This window comes from Zingiber officinale, chromosome 1A, assembly GCF_018446385.1.
Source record: "Zingiber officinale cultivar Zhangliang chromosome 1A, Zo_v1.1, whole genome shotgun sequence".
Taxonomy (NCBI): Eukaryota; Viridiplantae; Streptophyta; class Magnoliopsida; order Zingiberales; family Zingiberaceae; genus Zingiber; species Zingiber officinale.
Window position 1 is genome coordinate 95,835,775 of NC_055987.1, and position 20,762 is coordinate 95,856,536.

At 42.1% G+C, this 20,762-nt stretch overlaps 1 pseudogene; it reads right to left on the reverse strand.

Moving 5' to 3' along the window:
* Positions 1-9,352: 9,352 nt before the first annotated feature.
* On the reverse strand, positions 9,353-12,261 carry LOC122027153 (annotated as a pseudogene).
* Between the last annotated feature and the right edge of the window lie 8,501 nt (positions 12,262-20,762).

Consider the following 20,762-nt stretch of genomic DNA (forward strand, 5'->3'; position numbering starts at 1 on the left):
TTATAATTGTAGTTATCATGATACTTGTGTTATCATAATTATTGTGATTGTTTGTCATATTATAGTTTAAAGATATATTTGATGAATATAGTTTTTAAGTTAGGTATCTAAGTTTTAAATAACATACAAGAATTTATTATTATTATTATTATTATTATTATTATTATTATTATTTGGTATGGCTATAATAATAATAACTCTAAAATTATTGTGCAAAAATTAAAATGACACCCTATTTTTTCTAAATCATCAAAGGAACACACTCCTTTTTAATTTTTAATTAAAAAGAGATTCTACTCCACTAACAACCCATGTAAAATGATATTGTCCTCCTCCTCCTCCTCATTATTATTATTATTATTATTATTATTATTATTATTATTATTATTATCTCTGTCATATATAGTAATACAATGTCAAATTGATTTTACTTGTTCAACAACATTCATAACGTAGCGCTATAATATTATAGTAACTACGATTTTATAGCTGCCAACACAAATTCATATTATTTAATAATATTTATATTGTAACAACTATCAAACCATAACTGTTATAACATTATAACAACTATGAAATTATAGTTGTAATAACACATATTTATCTTGTCCAACAATATTGTATTATAGCAGCCACAGACTGTAACTGCTATAACTATCGTAGGAGTTATGAATTCGTAATTACTACAATGGGGACTTATCTTGTTCATACAATCAACAGATGTGGTCAGATGTCATAAGATAATTTTTTTCTATAGAATAGTTGAATAATTATACATGAGTTACTAGTTAAAATGAGACGTCAATCAAAATAAAAGGGGCCTCTTTGATTATTTGAAAAAAATGAGAAGCCCTTTTAATTTTTGTCTAAAATTATTATTATTGTGTTATTAATCCCTCTGTAACATCATATTTGATCTCTCATAAACTACCAATATACACTTACAAAATCATTTAAAAAATCCTAAAATGTACCTAAGCCTTAGATCCATCCACTGAAGTCTTTAAATAGTGATATAATGCAACCTATCTCGTTGTCCCTAAACTGAGCAATTTCCTCCAAACAACATAGCAAAACTGTTTGCTAAAACTAAACATAGCACGTGATTTGGAATACAACAGCACCTCCATAAATGTCACTAATACGACTTCACATGCCAAAATTTGATCACTAGTATATGCATTTGCCCTCATGGGTGTAACTGAGTACTCGGGCAGAGTTTGCCACTAGTGAGACATGGTTCGATTCCCGATAGATGCAAATACTGTTTCGGATTATCTTGTGTCCCCTTTCTAAGAAGACCGCTCGACTAAGGCTGAATAAGCCCCCATAATTTACCCACTTCTAAAATGTGTGGGGCTGCCCTAGAAGGACTGCCAAAGTGACGGCTTTATCTTACCACCAGTAGATTTTACGACCTATAGTTCAGTCAGCTTTGGGTAGAATATGATTTGCTCCAGTTGCCATCTTATACGGATAGAACAGAGATATCAATGCACTGCATAGCGATCACATGATAAGCAAAATTCATGAGTTTTCAGCAAGCATTCAAGTACTAGCACAATCCATTAACTATGTTAAGAGAAACAATGAAAAATAAGGACTTACTACCATATTAGTTTAAACTTACTTCACAATTGTAACAATTTTAGAAGACAAACATCAAGATACAAAAAAAAAAGTCTGTCCAAAGAAAGCTTGAAGCGTAGCCAATGCACTTATAAGCAGCAGAAGAGACTTATATACAAATTAAATTCTTATAATCTCTGAAACATTTCCTTAGTGCTTCAGTTTATTAATTTATCCTAATGATTTTTCAGAACATCAGCTGGCCTTGTTTTAGAGCAATTTTTAATATGATTATGTTGAGAAGTCACTGTATCAATCAACCAACAAGATGAAGCATATACAGTTCAACTGTATTGTTTAAAGTTTTCACTGGACAGATAGTTCAGGATCATATTAATATCAGTGAAAATCAATGTCAAGTTCAAATTGAATGATCTTACACAACTAAATATAACTAAGCAAACCTATGCCTGTAATTCAAATAAGATAGTGGATAGCACGGGAAAAATACCAAACAGCAGTTGAATACTAGAACGGTCAAGTGAAGGCGGAGCACCAGTTGCTGCCCAAGTCGATGTTGATACCCTCAATTCCTATCCCACTGCCTGAACCCTGTTGGTGCAATATCCCTCAGGTCAAGGCTGACCTGGGTAACCAAGCTGAGTCTTGGTTTGGGTTTAGATGTTTGACAATAAGATATTGATTGAAGAAGAGTCAAGTAGGTCAAGGTTGACCGGATACTTGACTGGGAAGTCCTAACTGGGATGTTAGGCAGATGAAAGACCTAGTGAGTGAAGCTAGGCAGTATGAAAGTCCTGGTGAGTGAAGCCAGGCAGAAGAAAAGTCCTGGTGAGTGAAGCCAGGCAGAAGGAAGTCCTAGTGAGTGAAGCTAGGCAGATGGAAATCCTGGTGAGTGAAGCCAGGTGAAAGTCCTGGTGAGTGAAGCCAGGCAGAAGGAAGTCCTAGTGAGTGAAGCCAGGTGAAAGTCCTAGTGAGTGAAGCTAGGCGGAAGGAAAACCCTAGTGAGTGAAGCTAGGTGAAAGTCCCGTGAGTGAAGCCGCAGGGAAAATCCAGATGGATCGAGGATGATCGGACATCCGGTGTGCGAAGTCCAAGTAGGTCAAAGGATTGATGGATACTTGGCATGAGAGAAAAGTCCAAGTAGGTCAAAGGGATTGCGGATACTTGGCACAGAGAAAAGTCCAAGTAGGTCAAAGGATCGACCGATACTTGCACAGAGAAAAGTCCAAGTGGGTCAAAGGATTGGCCGGACACTTGGTAAAGGAGTCCTAGCAGTCGGGGAGTGACTAGATGCTAGGCATGACATACCAACAGTCGAGGTTGACCGGATGTTGGTTTGGGAGGTTTGGGACTTGGTTTTGGGAAAAAATCTGGATCGATCGATGGATCGATTCAGGCTCTGGATCGATCGGGATCGATGCTGCATCGCGCGATAAGCCTCGATCGATCCGTGGATCGATCCAGAGGTCCCAATCGATCGATGGATCGATTGGAGTGGCCGCGCGATAAGCGCCGGATCGATCCGTGGATCGATCCAGCGCTTATCGCGCGAGGCCGGATCGATCCGTGGATCGATCCAAAGCCTCCCGATCGATCGGGAATATTCGAATCGATCGGGATCCGACCGTTGCGTCATTTGGAGCTGGTGGGTTGGTCGCAGCACCTCTTCTCCGATTCACCTGGACTTCTCGCCTCCTCCACGCCTCAAAGATCGATCGCTTGATTCAAGGATCTGGAAGCTTTCAAGTCAAGAGGCGGATCAAAGGCAAGAAGAGAAGCTAGGGTTAGGGTTTTCTGTACTCATTGTAAGCTTTGCGCTTGTATTTTGTTTCCCTTTCCTTTCTTCTTGTACTGAGAGTCTTGTAGGGCTTCTCCGCCCTCGGTAGTTACCGAAAAGGAGTGTTTTCATAGTGGAGGGTGTGTGCGTGGTGTGGATCCTTGGACTAGTCACCTCTTGTGAGGTGGATACCAAGTAAACCAACCGTGTTAGCGTTGTTGTATTTGTTTCTGTATTTTCCGCTGCATATTCTTGAAGAAACAAGCAACGCCGAGCAACGAGCGAACGCCAGACGAGCTATTCACCCCCTCTAGCTACTTTGGTCCTAACAAGTGGTATCGAGCAAGGCCGCTCTTCACCGGAAGGGTCAAGCATATCAAGAAAAGCTAGAGGGTGAAGAAGTTGCAGCAAATTCTTCAAGTTCAAGACTTTATCAAGCTCAACTTCAAGATGCAATTCCAAGATGGACTTGGATTTGACACAAGGGTGGCCTTCGATTCTTGGAAATCAAGAATCGAAAATTTTCTTATGATGGAGATAGAGCAATGGTTTGCTCTCGTGGTTTCAAGCTCCCACAAATTCCAAGGCAAAGTACTCAAAAGGAGCAAGTGGAGCCAAGAGCAAGTCCAAGGTGTGAGGCAATGACAAAGTGACCAAGCTTTTGGTCAATTTATTGAGCACCATCCTTCAAAATGGAGAATTGAAGACGAAAGGAACTATGGAGCAAATCGCTAAGCTTTAAGAGATCCTCCACCTGAGATCGCAAGAATCAGAGGGTGACTCTTTGGAGCAAGACCAAGAGGAGGACTCCGAGGTTGAGATGCTCGACCTCCAAGAAGAGGAAATCCAAGAAGCTTCATCCTCAAGGGAATGCAACGAAGGGAAAAGGAGGGAGCATACTCCTTGTTTCATATTCAAGATGATGAAGCCTCCACCTCTAGGATTGAGGGGAGCAATCCTGGTGACACCGGATCAAGAAGAAGGAGAAGCTTCGACATCCGGGTCAAGAGACGAAGAGGAGGAAGTAGATTCTACCTCCACAAGTCAAGAAAAATCAAATGGAGGAGAATCAAGGTCCGATCAAGAGAAAGCTTCTACCTCCGGATCCAAAGAAAAAGATGTCACCCCTACAAGCAAAGGTATAAATATTTCAATTAATAATAAAAATCATATTATATGCTTTGAATGTAGGGAACATGGGCACTACAAGAGCAAGTGCCCTAAATTGGCCAAGAAGAAGGGCCAAATGGCGAAAAAGGGCAAGGAGAAAAGCAAGGAGCACATTGTGTGCTTTTTGTGTCAACAAAAAGGGCATTACCGAAGTCAATGCCCCAAGGGGAAGAAGATGGTCAAGGCTCAAGGAGGCACTAGTCAAGGGGGAGCCTCCAAGGTAAAAAGGAAGGTAACTTTCATTGAGCCTATTCCCTTGCAAAATGGTAAAAAGCATGCTAGGTCAAATTTTTATCATCTTAATGCGATTTACCATAAGAATAGGAAGCATGAGGGCTTTAAGGAAAAGCATGTGGCCCTACATGCCAAAACTACTATCCCTAAGGCTAGGAATGTAGGTAAAAAACTAGGCGATAACTCTAAGGATGTAAGATACAAGCCTAGAAACAAAAATGCTCATGAACTAAATGGAAAACCAAAAACTAAGGACTTAGTGATGGAAAATCAAGTCTTGAGGTCAAGACTTGATAAAATTGAAAAGACCCTAAAAAGGATGGAAAATATCCTATTAGGGCAAAATGAGCATAGCCTAGGTCTAGGAGCACAAAGGTCATCTAATGGCCATGGAGGTTTGGGATACAAACCAAAGGCTAAGAAGGATGTGCCCTCTTACCATAGAGTTCCATATAGTTATGGAACAAACCCTAGGTCGAGTGGTCAAGCCAAAAATACTAGGGAAGTCATCCCTAAGAGTATTTTTGCAATAAATGTGACTAAGACTTCTAAGAAGTCTAAGAAAGTCACAAACAAGGTCACAAGGGAGGTTATCCCTAGAGTTGACCTAGAAAATGTGACCAAGGCTTCTAAGAAGCCCAACAAGGTCACTAGGAAGGTATCTAGGGAGGTTATCCCTAGTGAATACCTAGAGCATCCAAGGAGCACCAATAGGTTTTGGGTTCCTAGGAGCATCTTCTCTACCCCATAGATGGGTTAGAGAGTGTCAACTCCGATTAGAAGAGTAGTTAACCCAACTTTGAGGAAATTGACACTCAAGGAGCATTTTCAAGGTTGTGTTAACCTTTGAAAATGAAATGGAATTATTATTTACTCCTTGAAAGAGTAAAATGTGCCTAATGGTGGAAGAATTGATTTTAAACTTAAATGGCACATATTGGGAAATTCATAAGAACTATCAAGTTGGGATTTTGGTATGTTCTTAGGCAATTTAAGGCAATCAGAGCCTTAATTCAAAAGTGCTACTCTTAAAGAAAAATGGAATATGCCAACATGTGAGGACATGTCTATTTTCAATTGGCATACATTAAATCAAGGAAATTAGAAATGCCAAATTTAGGCTTTGGCATTCTCTTGTAGCACTTTAGGGCAATCTAGGTTTAAGGTGTAAGTTTAGCTAAGACTTTAAGGATACTTAGATAGTTAATCTAGGAATATTTTATTTATGCTAAATCTTGCCATGATTGTTTGCCCATCATATGCCATGACATCATGTCTAGTTTTGCATTCATGTTTTATTATGAAAAATCCAAAAATACCATGTCATGACATTCATACATCATGTAGTATTAGGATATTTTCTTTTGAAAATTATTTTCTTTTGATGTATGCCATAACATAATCATGCATTTAGTTTAATTCCTTGTAATTAAGGACGAATGGCATTTAACGACACTTATTAACAAGTGACATCCTAGGTGGATGTCTAACATTTCTAAAATGCCTAGATAAATATGCATGATTCCTAGATTAGGGCAAAAACCAAAATCTACATCTCACAAAGACTATAAGGTGACTTGTATGTGTTTTAGTGCATATTATACGCAAGTGAGATGTTAGGATGATGAACAAAGCTCAAGATGTTGATTTAGTGCATTCCTTTGAGTTTTAAATTCATCAAAACACATAGTTATGTGTTTTCCCATCATTGGGAAAGCTAATGTACAAGTCATGTGCATTAAGCCCAAGGAATGTGATGGGATATTGGTTTTGAAAATGTTTTAAAATGTTTTTGGAAAACCTTGGTGAAGGCTATCTTTTGATAGTAATCACCATTGAATAGTTAGACACAAACTTGAAGAAAAACACTAAAGTTTTTGCAAGTTTTCAAGTTTGTGTCAATCTTTGAAAATATGATGTATTTTCATAGAAAACTATTTTTCCGTGATAGTAAACGCCCTAAATAATGTCTACGAAATTTCATAATTTTTGGATTTTGTAGAATTTTCTAGGGGTTTTGATTGAAATGGAATTTCAGCAACTATCGAGTCTCGATCGATCCATGGATCGATTGGAGTTCTGAATCGATCCATGGATCGATTCAAACGGCAATTCCCGCAGGAGGATTTGGATCGATCGACCGATCGATCCAGGAGTCTGAATCGATCGGTGGATCGATTCGAAAGGTTCAATCGATTGGAACCCAACTCCAATTGATCCAAGTTGCTGATTTTGGGAAGGCTTGATTTCAACATCTTTGAACTGTTTGAGTCTAGGTAACCATTCCAAACCCCTTAAATATATTTGTATACATACAAAGGGTGTTTTCATGTTGAAAACAAGGATGGATTGGTTAACGAAGACTAAGTAGAGGTTTAGGTTGAGGTTGTTTCAAATTTTGAATATTTGAACCTCAAAACTTCTAAATTTGGGTTTCTAATGTTTTAGGGATTCCAAGTTGTTGGTGCAATGACGAAGTTACCACCATGTCTTTAGGGGAGGGACTCTTTAAAGACATGAAAATTATTTTTCATGAACCTTGGAAGGTGGTTAACCTTCTGTTGTGAACTTGCTCAAGGTTGAGCATTTAAACTTGAAATGGGAAGAAATGGGGAGTGGATATCCTTATTATTTCAAGTGGACACTCAAGTGGTTGAAAATGCTCAAGGTTGGGTATTTGTCAACATTGAGGGAGAAGTTAAGGATAAATGAAGGGTATGGGACCTTCTTTATCGTGTTGATCACAACGAGTGATGTTGTGAACAACGATGAGCAACTCTTCAGGGGGAGAGTCTTCAACAAATGGATTTGTTGAAGTGTGCCCAGAATTGGAGCATAGGTTGATGTGTGTCCAACGATGGGTTGATGTGTGCCCATAGGGGGAGAATTAAGCTTAGTCCTTCATTACCTATGGGAAGGTCATAGGGGAGAATGAAAGGACTCGTGAAAGGGAGTAAGTTAGGCTTTCATTACCTAGGGAGTTTGCCCTCTTGGGAGAATGAAGAGCTTAATTTATGCTTCATTACCTAGTGGCGTGAAGAAGGAGACTATGGGATTAGCCTAACTACATATGGGATTGTAAGTGTTATAGTGGTATTGTCAAACATAAAAGGGGAGATTGTTGATGCAACATCCGTCGGTGGTGACCAAGCGTGAGTCTTGGTTTGGGTTTAGATGTTTGACGATAAGATATTGATTGAAGAAGAGTCAGTAGGTCGAGGTTGTGGGATGCGAAGTCTAGCGAGATGTTAGGCGGATGAAAGACCCAGTGGTGAAGCTAGGCGGATGAAAGTCACGGTGGTGAGCGGCCAGAAGAAAAGTCCGGTGAGTGAAGCGGGAAGGAAGTCTAGTGGTGGCTAGGCGGATGGAAATCTGGTGAGTGAAGCGGGTGAAAGTCACAGTGAGTGAGGCGGGAAGTCCTGAGTGGTGGTGGCGGATGGAAATCACTGGTGAGTGAAGCCGGTGAAAGTCCTAGTGAGTGAAGCTAGGCGGATGGAAAACCCAGTGGTGAAGCTAGGTGAAAGTCACAGTGAGTGAAGCCGAGCGAGGAAAATCCGGATGGATCGAGGATGATCGGACGTCTGGTTGGGAGAGTCAGTAGGTCAAAGGATTGTTGGATACTTGGCGTGAGAGAAAAGTCCAGTAGGTCAAAGGTTGTGGGATGCTTGGCAGAGAAAAGTCGAGTGGGTCGAAGGTTGGACACTTGGTAAGGGAGTCTAGCAGTCGAGGGTGACTAGATGCTGGCGTACCAACAGTCGAGGTTGGCCGGATGTTGGTTTGGGAGGTTTGGGACTTGGTTTTGGGACAAAATCAAGTCTTTGGATCGATCGATGGATCGATCAGGCTCTGATCGTCGATGGATCGATCCGACTGCCCGGCGAAGCCTCGGATCGATCCGTGGATCGATCGAGGTCCCAATCGATCGGTGGATCGATTGGGACGCTGCTGGATCACCGGATCGATCCGTGGATCGATCCAGCGTTCCCATAAGCGCTCGATCGATCCGTGGATCGATCCAAAGCCTCCCGATCGATTGGGAATATTCGAATCGATCGGGATCCGATGCGTCGTGTTTGAGCCGCAGCGTGGGTTGGGTGCGACACCTCGAATTCATGCACTTCGCGTCCTCCTCCACGTCAAAGATCGATCGCCAGTTCTTGAAGGATCTTGGAAGCTTTCCAAGTCAAGAGGCGGATCAAAGGCAAGAAGAGAAGCTAGGGTTAGGGTTTTCTGTACTCATTGTAAGCTTTGCGCTTGTATTTTGTTTCCCTTTCTTTTCTTCTTGTACGGAGAGTCTTGTAGGACTTCTCCGCCCTCGGTAGTTACCGAAAAGGAGTGTTTTCATAGTGGAGGGTGCGTGCGTGGTGTGGATCCTTGGACTAGTCACCTCTTGTGAGGTGGATACCAAGTAAACCAACCGTGTTAGCGTTGTTGTATTTGTTTCTGTATTTTCCGCTATATATTCTTGAAGAAACAAGCAACGCCGAGCAACGAGCGAACGCGACGAGCTATTCACCCCTCTAGCTACTTTTGGTCCTAACAAATTCGATTAGTCTAATATATGAATGGCATTGTGCCAGTAGCTGCATCTGAACTTAGATATTATTTGAATGGCATTGCACCATCTCTTTCAACTAGATAGGAGCCTTTCACAGGTGCAGAAGCCGGTGTATAGCCATTCCCTTAATCTCTACTAAGTTCACAATCTTACCAGAGACATTAAGTATACCGCTAATTCATCTGATATTTTTTTCACAAGAAAGTTTATTTAGTAAACAGAATAATTTAGTGCATATTACACGTTCAGAAGAGAATCCAGTTACTTAAGAAAATATAACCGGAATAAGAGGACTTTTCCACATGCTTTATGACAAAAACAACTAGAGGCTTCAATTTAGCATGTATCAATTTAGCTTAATAGAATGCTCTCGGTTATTCTCAACTTCTTTTATAATTTTGTAACAAACTCTTAAACTAAAAGTGCATCAATCAAGGTTCAAATTCTTGAATTTCGGTCTTTAATTGGAACGATACTGTTTCAGTATCGTGTCGATGTTCTAATACATGGCGCCGGTGATGGATTGAAGGTTGTAGGAAGAAAGAGATGAGGCACAGGAAAGAGATGTTGTTTGTGTCGAATAGTATTGAGTTTTGCTAATTTATTGGTATGATACATTTCAACAGGTTTCACGGGGCAACGAGACGAGATTTCAAACCATGGTAAAGTTTGCAGTAACTCCTGCTTGAACTAAAGTGTACGTCTTCCCCCACTACTGTGTTTTGCTGGCTGCATACCTCCACTACCTGTTACTTTCTCAACTTTCAGCTAAGCATGCATGAGCAAACCTAAATAATTCCTTAGAAGTGCATAAAAATATAATCACCATGGATATTTCCCCCAAATTTAAAAAAAAAAAAGAAGAAGAGATAAAAGGCTGCTCAATTAGATGAGCACGACAGGACTACCAAACAAAAAATAATGTATTCTGTTATGCAGGCTCATAAGCCTAATATACCAAAAAACATCATGGAAGATCAAAACCTAGGTTGAAGGTTTCTAAGGTGTCCAAAGGATATGATTGTGATATGATTAATATTTTGAGTAGATTACATAGAAAGTAATTTTTACTATCTTATTGATGTCTATTGTAGAGCCAGGGGATATGAATTCCTTGAGTAGATTGATAAGGCCATGTGTGATTGGGCACTAGAGTAGTATGCATCAAAAACTCAAGAAGATTTAAATAAAAACTAAAGATATTAAAATCCACTAAAGAAATAGTGAAAAATAGAGGGCTAAAGAGATGGATTTACCAATTATTTGATTTGTTTATTGTTAACATTATTGGTTGTCATTGGAGCTTGTCATGCAAATAACTAACTAGTGGTAAAGTAGAATTGAACACTCAATGTAGTATGCATAGTTTTTTTTTTTTTTTTTTTTTTGTCTACTGTATTTTGATCGTGTCGTCTTATATCAAACTAATTACTTCTCTTAAATTAATGTTTTAACTATATGAGTTTGTATTTGGAATGTTGTGCTAGATTTTTAAAATCAACTTATTTGGTTGTGTTACAATTGATAGAACTTATATGGTTGTGGTAGATTTGATAGAACTTATATCGGTTTTCTTAAATTTTTTTTTTTTAAAAAAAATTATATTGATTGTGCTAAATTTGATAAAACATACAAAGTGACAAATCTGACTCAAACCGAACCAATACAATATAGGAAGTGTGTGCAACTTGTTAAGTTGGCAAAGTGTCAGCATTTTAATTGAAACTTGATTAATGATGGATACATGAAACTTAAATGTTATGCTAGATTAGGGGGGAAAAAATGAAAAATTCTACTAGATTTGAGAAAAACATTAAAGGTTGTACCATATTCAAGTATTAACTCTATCGAAAAATGAGTGATACAATAGGAATTGTTCCTCCACTTACTTATGGGTCTTGACTCACCCTGCGTATCAACATATAACAAAGCCAAGAATAGAAAATTCATACTAAAGGACATGCATTACATGAGCACCATGGAAACAAGTTTAGGAGGTTCAAACAGGTTAATCCAGCCCCACTTACCAAAAGAAGAAAAATAGTATGAACCCATAATATTGGTCTTAGGGTTAACCAAAATTTTGTTAGGAAGGTTTATTCCTTGGTTCTATTCTTGGCTCTGTACCCAGCTACAGTAATTTTCTATCTCCTTCTATAGTTGTTTGTTGGAACAAAACTTATATGAAACAACCTTCATAGAGTGCATTCATTTAATAATCTGTATTATATACGTGTTCCAGTATATGATATGACAATAATCCAATGGATGGTTTAAGGATAAGTAGTACTTTTCCTTTTCACATTATACATTCAGAAACCAAATATTGATACTGCACGTTCAATTGAACTCTTCCAATGAATCTTGCAACAATTATGTTGAACTCAAGACTCATACATTCCGGTTAGTATAAAACAACTGCACTGCGATCAATTCAGGCATTTCCCTTTTATGGAAAGAAATCACGATAAAAACTGCAAAACATTTATCAAGACTAAACAGTAGAAGCAAGATCCAATTTTTATCAGAGAAACAGTCAAAACAATAGAGAACACGATATACATGAAGACATAAATTTGCAAACCTTTCAGCAAAATCTAGGTTAGCTGAAGCAAGGGAGGGCACTTCTTACCAGTCTCGAGGCCCAAGGCGAAGTAGGAGTTCCGCCGCTTCTCGAAAGCCTTAAGGCTAATGAATTCGGCGAGGAGAAGGACGAGTCCGGAGCCCGCTCCGCCGGCGAGCGACGCCGTGCTCCCCCGTCGCAAATAGCCGACGATACCGACAACGAGGACCAGGAGCCCATAGGGATCGTGAAACAGAAGTCGTGCATCGTTCCAACTCGTCGACGTCGGAGCAAGATCGAGGATGGATTTACGGTGGCGGAATTAGATCTGCCGAGGAGATCGCCTTTTGTTCTGATCGAATGGAGAAGATATTGTTTTGACCAGTGATTCAGTTTCAGCGGCAGTATTTAGCTACTTCGACCGTATCACCGTACAAGTGTACTCACAGGGGGTGCTTGGTTCACATAAGGGAATGTGAATGAGAATGGGATTGAGGGAGTGCTTGGTTGGAGGGAATGGAAATGAGGAATGGGAAAGGGATTGAAAGTTAGTGTTTGGAATGTTAATATTTGGAATGGGAATGGTGGGGCCCACGGATTCAAACCCCCAAATATGGGATTTGGCCATTACCAAGTAAAATGGGGGGAATGGGAATGGTGGGGTCCACGGATTCAAAACTCCTCATTCCCATTCTTACTTCAATGAATCCCATTCCTAATCACATTCCCTTCCACAAACCAAGCACCCCCTGATAGAAGTGGGGAATGGGAATGGGGGGTTTCCCATTCCCCTCCTTTTGCTAGGGAATGGTTCATTCCCATGTTTGGGGTAATGAATCCGTGGGACCCACCACTAATCCTCCCAACCAAACATCCACTTTCAATCCCTTTCCCATTCCCCACTCTCATTCCCTCCAACCAAGCACCCCCTCAGTGTTGTATTTATTTTTTATTTTAAAAATTATTTTGGAATAGCGAGTAAATTTAAGAAGCCAGCTACCGAATAGATGTTATAAAAAATTTAAATTGATTTTAATAAAATTTAAATAATTTTAAGGGAGTTTAAATAAATTTTTTTTGACAAAATTGATAAAGAATATTGATACAGCGATGAGGAGGAGTCCATATACCATGGATTGACGATCACGATGAAGGTCAAAGTCAAAACGATCAACGTCAGGGATCAGAGGCTCAATCGTGTTGCCCGAGCAAGACGGGGATGCATAGGCCGATCGGAGGAACCGTAATCCGGTCGCCCGACTGGAGGAAACAACGTCTGGTTAGCCCGATCGACAGAAGAGAGGGTCGAGCGGGCCACCCGTCTGGCTCGGAGTATGCCATTGATAGTGAAAAATGAACCGGTATAATAAAAGAGGAAAAAATGGATACTTCATAAGTGAAAGAGAACACTCCATCTATCATTGAATGCAAAGAAGCCAAGACAAAAATGTCATCTATCTACAATCAATATCATTAAACAAGGGCATATGACGGGCCACTAAAATAGGTATAAAAGAATATGATAGGTATGAAGAAGGTAACTAGGATCTCGGCCTCTATTATTTTTAATTCCTCTCCTTCTGTTTCTAACTTAAGCGTCGGAGGGTCAACACTAGGGACTCCTTCACTAGTCTGGTTTGTTTTGCAGATAGGAGTGAGGTCTTTATCCAGTCAGCGGAACAACCACCTCCCCGGCTTTCCCACTTCATGCTCTCGGACAGGATCATTTTGACGCCGTTTATGGAAACGTAACTTGCATCCGAACGAGAAGATAGAAGACGCGGGACGAATCACAACGGTGACGCTGACTCAAGAGGAACTTGACACGTTGATATAAGCCCGAGCAACGAAGATAGTGGAACAACAGCAACAACATTCATTGGTTGAGCGTCAACCGATATTATCCAAGTGTCAAGTGCAGGAACTTGCAAACTCCGCGGTAGGCCACCAGGCTGAGCGAGAGGATAGAGACATTCGGGAACAAAACAAGAGGTTGATCGACACCTATAGGGAAGCCCCTCATGCGCCAATCCCATTCTACTAAGCGTCGTTATGGCCTCCAGCGGAAGAGAGGGGTCGAGCGGAAAGAGATCGGGGATCATCCTCGGATGAGGCACCCGCTCGAGACGTAAGGAAAGGGAAGGCACCCTGAGAGGATGATTCACTCGAACGGGTCAATCAACAGTTTTCGAAGGGGATTCTAAACTACACTCTGCCGAAGCATTACACTCCACTGACGATAGGGGAATATAATGGAGTGACTGACCCCGACAACCACTTGGGCAAGTTTGATAACGCGGACACACTTCACTAGTACATGGATGGAGTGAAATGCCAAGTATTCCTCACCACGATCGGCGCAACGTTAGTTCAAATGGTTGTCGAGCAGCTCGATCCACAACTTCAAGGACTTCCGAGCAGCTTTCCTACACCACTTCGCTTGCAGTCGCCGCCACCAGAAGACGAGTGTGAATCTATTCTCGTTGAAGCAGGGGCCCCGAGAGCCATTAAGGGCCTATATCCAGCGCTTCAATCAAATGACGATAGGCATGCCGATAATCTCCTCGGACGTGTTTGTAAACGCCTTCACCCAAGGGCTCACTGAAGGAGAGTTCTTCCGTTCGCTCATACGGAGACCGTCGAAGGACTTTGGCCACTTACAAAAGATGACTAATGAATACATCAACGTGGAAGAAGCCCAGGCGGCAAAGAAGAAGGAGACGCATGTCGAGCCCGTAGGAGTATTTGAACGGCGTCAACCGAGCAGCCATCAACCTCCCAAGGGGCCTCGATCAGGACCGCCGTCACACGAGCCCAGGACACATGCCGTACAGCATGTGGTGACCGCTCGCCCAAAGACTACAAGAGATAAGGTATGTGCGCAGATGTTCTGCTCCTTCCACCAGTCAACGACGCACAATACCCGAGACTGCTATGACCTGACAGCCTGCAGGCCAGCCCCGTGGGGATATCACCATTGATCACCATCACCTAATCGACAACAAAGGCATCGATCACCGTTCGAAGGGAGGGAGAAAGGACAACGCTAGAACCATGCCACCATCAACCTCAGCGTCAGAACGTCTGAAGTCTCGCTTGAGGCTTCACCGAGCAGAACGAACCATCGGCATAGGAGGATGAGAACTGGAGTAACACCGCTCAGGGGGAAATAGGTATGATCGTAAGAGGGTCAACTGACGGAGATTCTAACCGAGCAAGGAAGTCGCATGCTCGGTGACTCAAGATACACGCTATTGGCTGTAGTAAGGAAAAAGCTGAAGGACGCGAAATCAGCTTCGGCCCCAAAGACTTGGAAGGAATAGAGATCTGTCACGACGATGCACTGATCATCCGAGCGGTAATTACCAATTATACAATCCATCGAACTTTTGTTGATACAGGGAGCTCGGTGAATATCATATACAAAAAGACATTCGATCAGTTGTAAATTGACCGGAGCGAATTACTGCCGATGACAACCCCGTTCTATGGTTTCATTGGCAACGAAGTATTGCCGATCGGCCAAACTAGGCAAGCCATTTCACTTGGCTAGGAGCCTCTGAAGAGGATAAGGATCACAAACTTTATTGTGGTAGACACCCCCGTCAGCATACAACGTTATATTAGGCCGATCGACCCTAAATGAGTTTCAAGCGGTAGTGTCCACCTATTGCCAGAAGATTAAGTTCTTAGTGCATAAGGTAGGAGAAGTCAAAAGTGATCAATTGGTCGCTCGACGATGTTACATTGAGATGGTTAGATCAGAAGCAAGGACCGCTCGAAAAAACCCACGCCTGGAGGTAAACACCATCATTGAGAAGCCCCCTGCGATGGTTTATGAAGAAAAAGAAGTCTAAATTCACCTGAACCAGTCGGATGTGACAACCTTCATTGCCACTTATCTAGAGAGCGAGAAAAAGATGGAGTTGTCCCCTTCCTCAGGCAGAATTATGACATGTTCACCTGGTCGACCCGTAAGCTCCTCGAAATCTCGTCAAGCATCGCCCAACACAAGCTTCATATCCAACCGGACGTCCGACCTATGAAGCAGAGGAAAAAGGACTTCAATGCGAAGCAAAACCTGATCATCTGGGCAGAAACTAGAGAAATTACTAGAGGTCGACCTCATCCGGGAAGTCCAGTTCCTGAGTTGGCTCGCTAATGTCGTGCTGGTCTCCAAGCCAGGTAACAAATGGTGGGTGTGCATCGACTTCCACGACTTGAATAAGGCGTGCCCGAAGAATTTCTATCCACTACCTCGGATAGACCAGGCGGTGGATTCTACGGTGGGATGCGAGCTGATCTACATGCTCAATGTATATCAAGGCTACCACCAAGTGTCGCTCGCCAAAGAAGATCAAGAAAAAGTGAGTTTTATCACGACTAATGGAACGTTATGCTACAACGTTATGCCGTTCGGACTAAAGAACGTCGGCGCCACCTACCAAAGGCTCATGAATAAGGTGCTTCGAAAGTAGATCGGTCGCAACTTGGAGGTATACATCGACGACATATTAATAAAGTCTGTCCGAGCTGCTGATCTGTGTGCAGATATAAAAGAGACATGCCAAACCTTGAGGACATACGGAATGAAGCTAAACCCGAGCAAGTGTTTGTTCGGCGCTAAGAGTGGATGCTTCCTTAGATATATCATCACCGAACGGGGTATCGAGGCAAATTCGAGCAAGGTAAAGGCGCTGCAAGACATGCCTCCGCCACGCAACTTAAAGGAGGCCCAACGGCTGACCGGGGCGGATTACAGCATTGTTTAGATTCATATCCAAGTCATCCGACTGGAGCCTATCGTTCTTCAAGGTGCTACGTCGAGTGATAAAATTTCAGTGGGACGCAGAGTGTGATCGAGCGTTGGAAGAGCTCAAGGAGTATCTTAACTCCTTGCTTGTGTTAGCTAAGCCGAGCGTCGGGGAGCCGCTTTGGATCTATTTGCCATCTACCAAGTATGCGATCGGCTCGACATTAGTCAAGCAGAATGACTATGAACAGCAACCCGTGTATTTTTTAAGCCATATATTGAAGGATGTCGAATCCTGCTACACTGGTCTGGAAAAATTAGCTTACGCATTGGTGTTTGTCGCTCGGAGACTCCGCCCGTACCTCCTCGCTCATCCGATCATCGTCATAACCAACAGTACCCTGGAAAGAGTCCTCCTCAACCCAGAGGCATCCGGACCGCTAATCAAATGGGCAACCGAACTAAGCAAGTTTGATATACAACATCAACCCCGAACGACGATCAAAGCTCAGGCCTTGACTGATTTTGTTACAGAGGTCCAGAACGCCGAGCTAGTAACAACTTCGAGAATATATGTTAATAGTTCATCCACTCAACAAGGCAGCGGGATCGACATTCTGCTCATTTCACCACGGGAAGATCGGATGTAACTTTCTGTTCGGCTGGATTATCAAACCACCAACAACGAAGTCGAGTATGAAGCCTTGATAGCCAGCTTACAGGCAGCGCGGCATGTCGAAGCAACAAAAGTCCTCATTCACTTGGACTCTCAGCTGGCCGCCCAATAGCTATCAGGGGCATTCGAGATTAGCAGCTCCTGACTCAAGTTATATGTAGAAGCTTTCGAAAAACTAAAGGCAAATTTTCAAGAGGTCACTATACAGAAAATCCCCCGATCAGACAATTAAGCAGCGAATGAACTGGCTAAGTTAGCTAATTCATGATCACCAGTTGTGATCAGCCAGTCGATCGAGCAGGTCTCATTGGTGGTGCACATCAACCGGATGGAGGGAGTGGTCTTTTGGATCGACTGGAGAACACTGTTGATTAAGTTCCTCTGATCGGGTAGCACACCGACCGACCAGGAGGCCGCATGACTATTAAGGAAGAGGGTCGGACGGTTCACATTGGTCAAAGATCCACTGTATAAGAGAGCCTTCTCTAGGCCCCTACTCAAATGCGTTGGATTAGAGGACTCAGAGTACATCCTGCATGAAGTGCACCAAGGCTCCTGTGGAAATCATTCAAGCGGTCATTCACTGGCTCGAAAGATTCTCTTGGTCGGATACTTTTAGCCAACTCTCCAAAAGGATGCCGCTTGGACACTAAACACATGCTTGCCCTGCCAAATGTATCATAACATCCCGAATCAACCGATCGAGGAGATGAAGATATCCACGGTATCTTGCTTGTTCAACCAATAGGGCATGGACATCGTAGGACCATTTCCCATGGTGACCGGTCAGCGGAAGTTCCTGCTCGTCGCGGCGGACTACTTCTCAAAGTGAGTGGAGACCGATCCACTAGCAAGGATAAGTGAGCAAATGGTCGTAAAATTCATTTAACAAAACATCTTGTGTCGGTTTGGTATCCCCCACCAGTTCGTCTCGGATAACGGAAGGAAATTCGTGAGTCAACAGCTCAGGGAGTGATGTGAAGGCTATGACATCCAGTAGGTCTTCACCTCAGTAGCCTACCCCCAGAGCAACGACCAAATGGAAAGCACAAATCAGGAGATCCTTAGAGGCTCACGAGCTCCCAAGTGTCTTATGGACACTTTGCACGACTCCAAAAGAATCGACTAGCGTAACACCATTCTAGCTGGTGTATGGAGGGGAAGCAGTGGTCTCCATGGAGGTTGGAGTAAAATCCGACCGGGTGCAACTCTATGACGAGGAAAATACCGAGCGGAAGTTAATGGAGCTCGACTTGGTGGATGGATTGTGGGATAAAGCCATCGTTCAACTAATGGATGAGGCAGAACTACAACCGAAGGATGATCTTGAGGTCTTTCCAGGTTGAAGATCTGGTGTGGAAGAAAATCAAGTCGGTCGGTGACGTCACCAAACTCGAGGCGCCATGGGGAGGACGTTACAAGGTCATACAAAAACTAGGCTCAGGGGCCTACTACTTGGAGGATGAAGACAGAAGGTGGCTCTAGCAACCATGGAGCGCAAATCATCTCCAACCCTATAGGGTCGGATGAGAGGTGCGTAAGTAAATATAGATGTATTTGTGCATACAACTTCTAGATGTAGGACAGACATGAATAAAAAACAAGTTTTCCATACTCTTGAGCTGATTGGTCAAGTTAAAAGTCGAGAGACGACTATAAACCTTTATCTCCATCAACAGTCGAGCGACTACCTTAAATTGTTGTCTCCGTCAACGGTCGAGCGGCGACCTTAAACCCTTGTCTCCGTCAACGGTCAAGCCGCGACCTTAAACCCTTGTCACCATCAACGGTCAAGCAGCGACCTTAAACCCTTTTCGTCATCAAAGGTCGAGAGGCGACCTTAAACTCTTGTCTCCATCAACGGGCGAGCAACGACCTTCAACTTAGAACTGATCGATCGGCTATGAAATCAGATAGCCCGTGGCCGATTAGAAGATCATGAAACCACACTTGGGAGCATAAGCGACTTAGTATCAATCTTGTTTGCGCGGTAACACATGAACTAAATGCAAGTTGAAATCGAAAATATTGAACGGCAAGAAAGGGCCAAAAAATAAGGGTTCACCAGATAAATAATCATTCATTAATACTTCAAAAAAATTTTAGAAGTAAAACTCGCATGAATAGGCTCATTCAAGATAATCCAGAACGTCGTCAGACAACGACTTGGTCATTGATAATCATAATTTTACTACATTATTTTGATTAATAATGCATGCTTTTAATGATCTTCTCATAGATTGAACTTATATTTTCATCATGTTTCATTAATTGCATTTAATTTTGGACTTAATTATAAATTAGTTTATTATCATGGTATTTGATGCTAATATTTGTTTATTATTTTGTAGGCGTCAAAAGGGTCATGGACCCGATCAGATCAGACCACATTTAGACTCAAATCTAGGGCTAAATAAGTCGATCAAGTCTTGGAGTGATTTGGACCGTCCATTGAAGATCGCAAGGATCTGGTCCATCCAACCTAATGAGAAGCAGATCTTGTCCGTTGATAAAGATCCAGAGATTTTGATCTAGATCCAAGACGATCTAGCCGTTGATCAAGACCTGAATTGATCTAGACCGTCCGATCAGATTTGAGAAGGGTTTAAAAGCCGCGAGAAGCTACAGTGCCCTTCGAGCTCGGTTTTTGTCTTCGCGACATCGCATTGTTCTTCATCTTCATTTTCGATGCTCCCATTCCACAACCGTATTTGAGGTCGAATTCCATCGTCGACGGTGAGCTTTGAACCAACCGACATCCAATGATCAAGGAGCAAGGCGCAATTTGAGGGTGTTCCCTATTTTGCGATCTTGATTTCAGCGAGCGACATTCAAGCACAAATGCGAGGGTGTTCCCCGATCTGAGCTGCTATCGTTCACCTCAAGTATTCAGATGATTGCATGTTCAATGGGCGTTCCCAGAAGGACAAGAACAACGTCGAAATCAGCTAGGATTTCAGATCTTGCCGCTGATTGCTCGAAGGGTGTTCCCAGAAGAAACTCTTGTGACGACAGAGGGACGGAGCAAACCAACGAACTGAGTTTGTGGAATGAATTCTTTACCTAGATTCTAGATTTGAATTGTAGATTTTAAACTTAGAATTGTTACTTTTCATTCAAACACCACTCAATTTGGATTTGTTAATGTCGAGTACTCGTGCTTAAGATTTGTTACTGAATTTTCATTTAGTTTAGCATGTTTCAATTTTACAACTAGATTTCATTTTTGTAATGGTTGATTGAGCTTATGCAATCCAATTCATCAATTGCTTACAACAAGTTCTGTTTACACTTTGAATTTTCAACTTCAATTCTTGTTTTTAGTTGATTGTCTAAGTTTGTAAGGTAATTGCATCAGTTAGTTAGTTGGTTAAGTAGTTCTTCATTGTGCAGAGACCAGAGGTAAGGATTTAGCTTGTCTCATAACATTGATTCAAATCC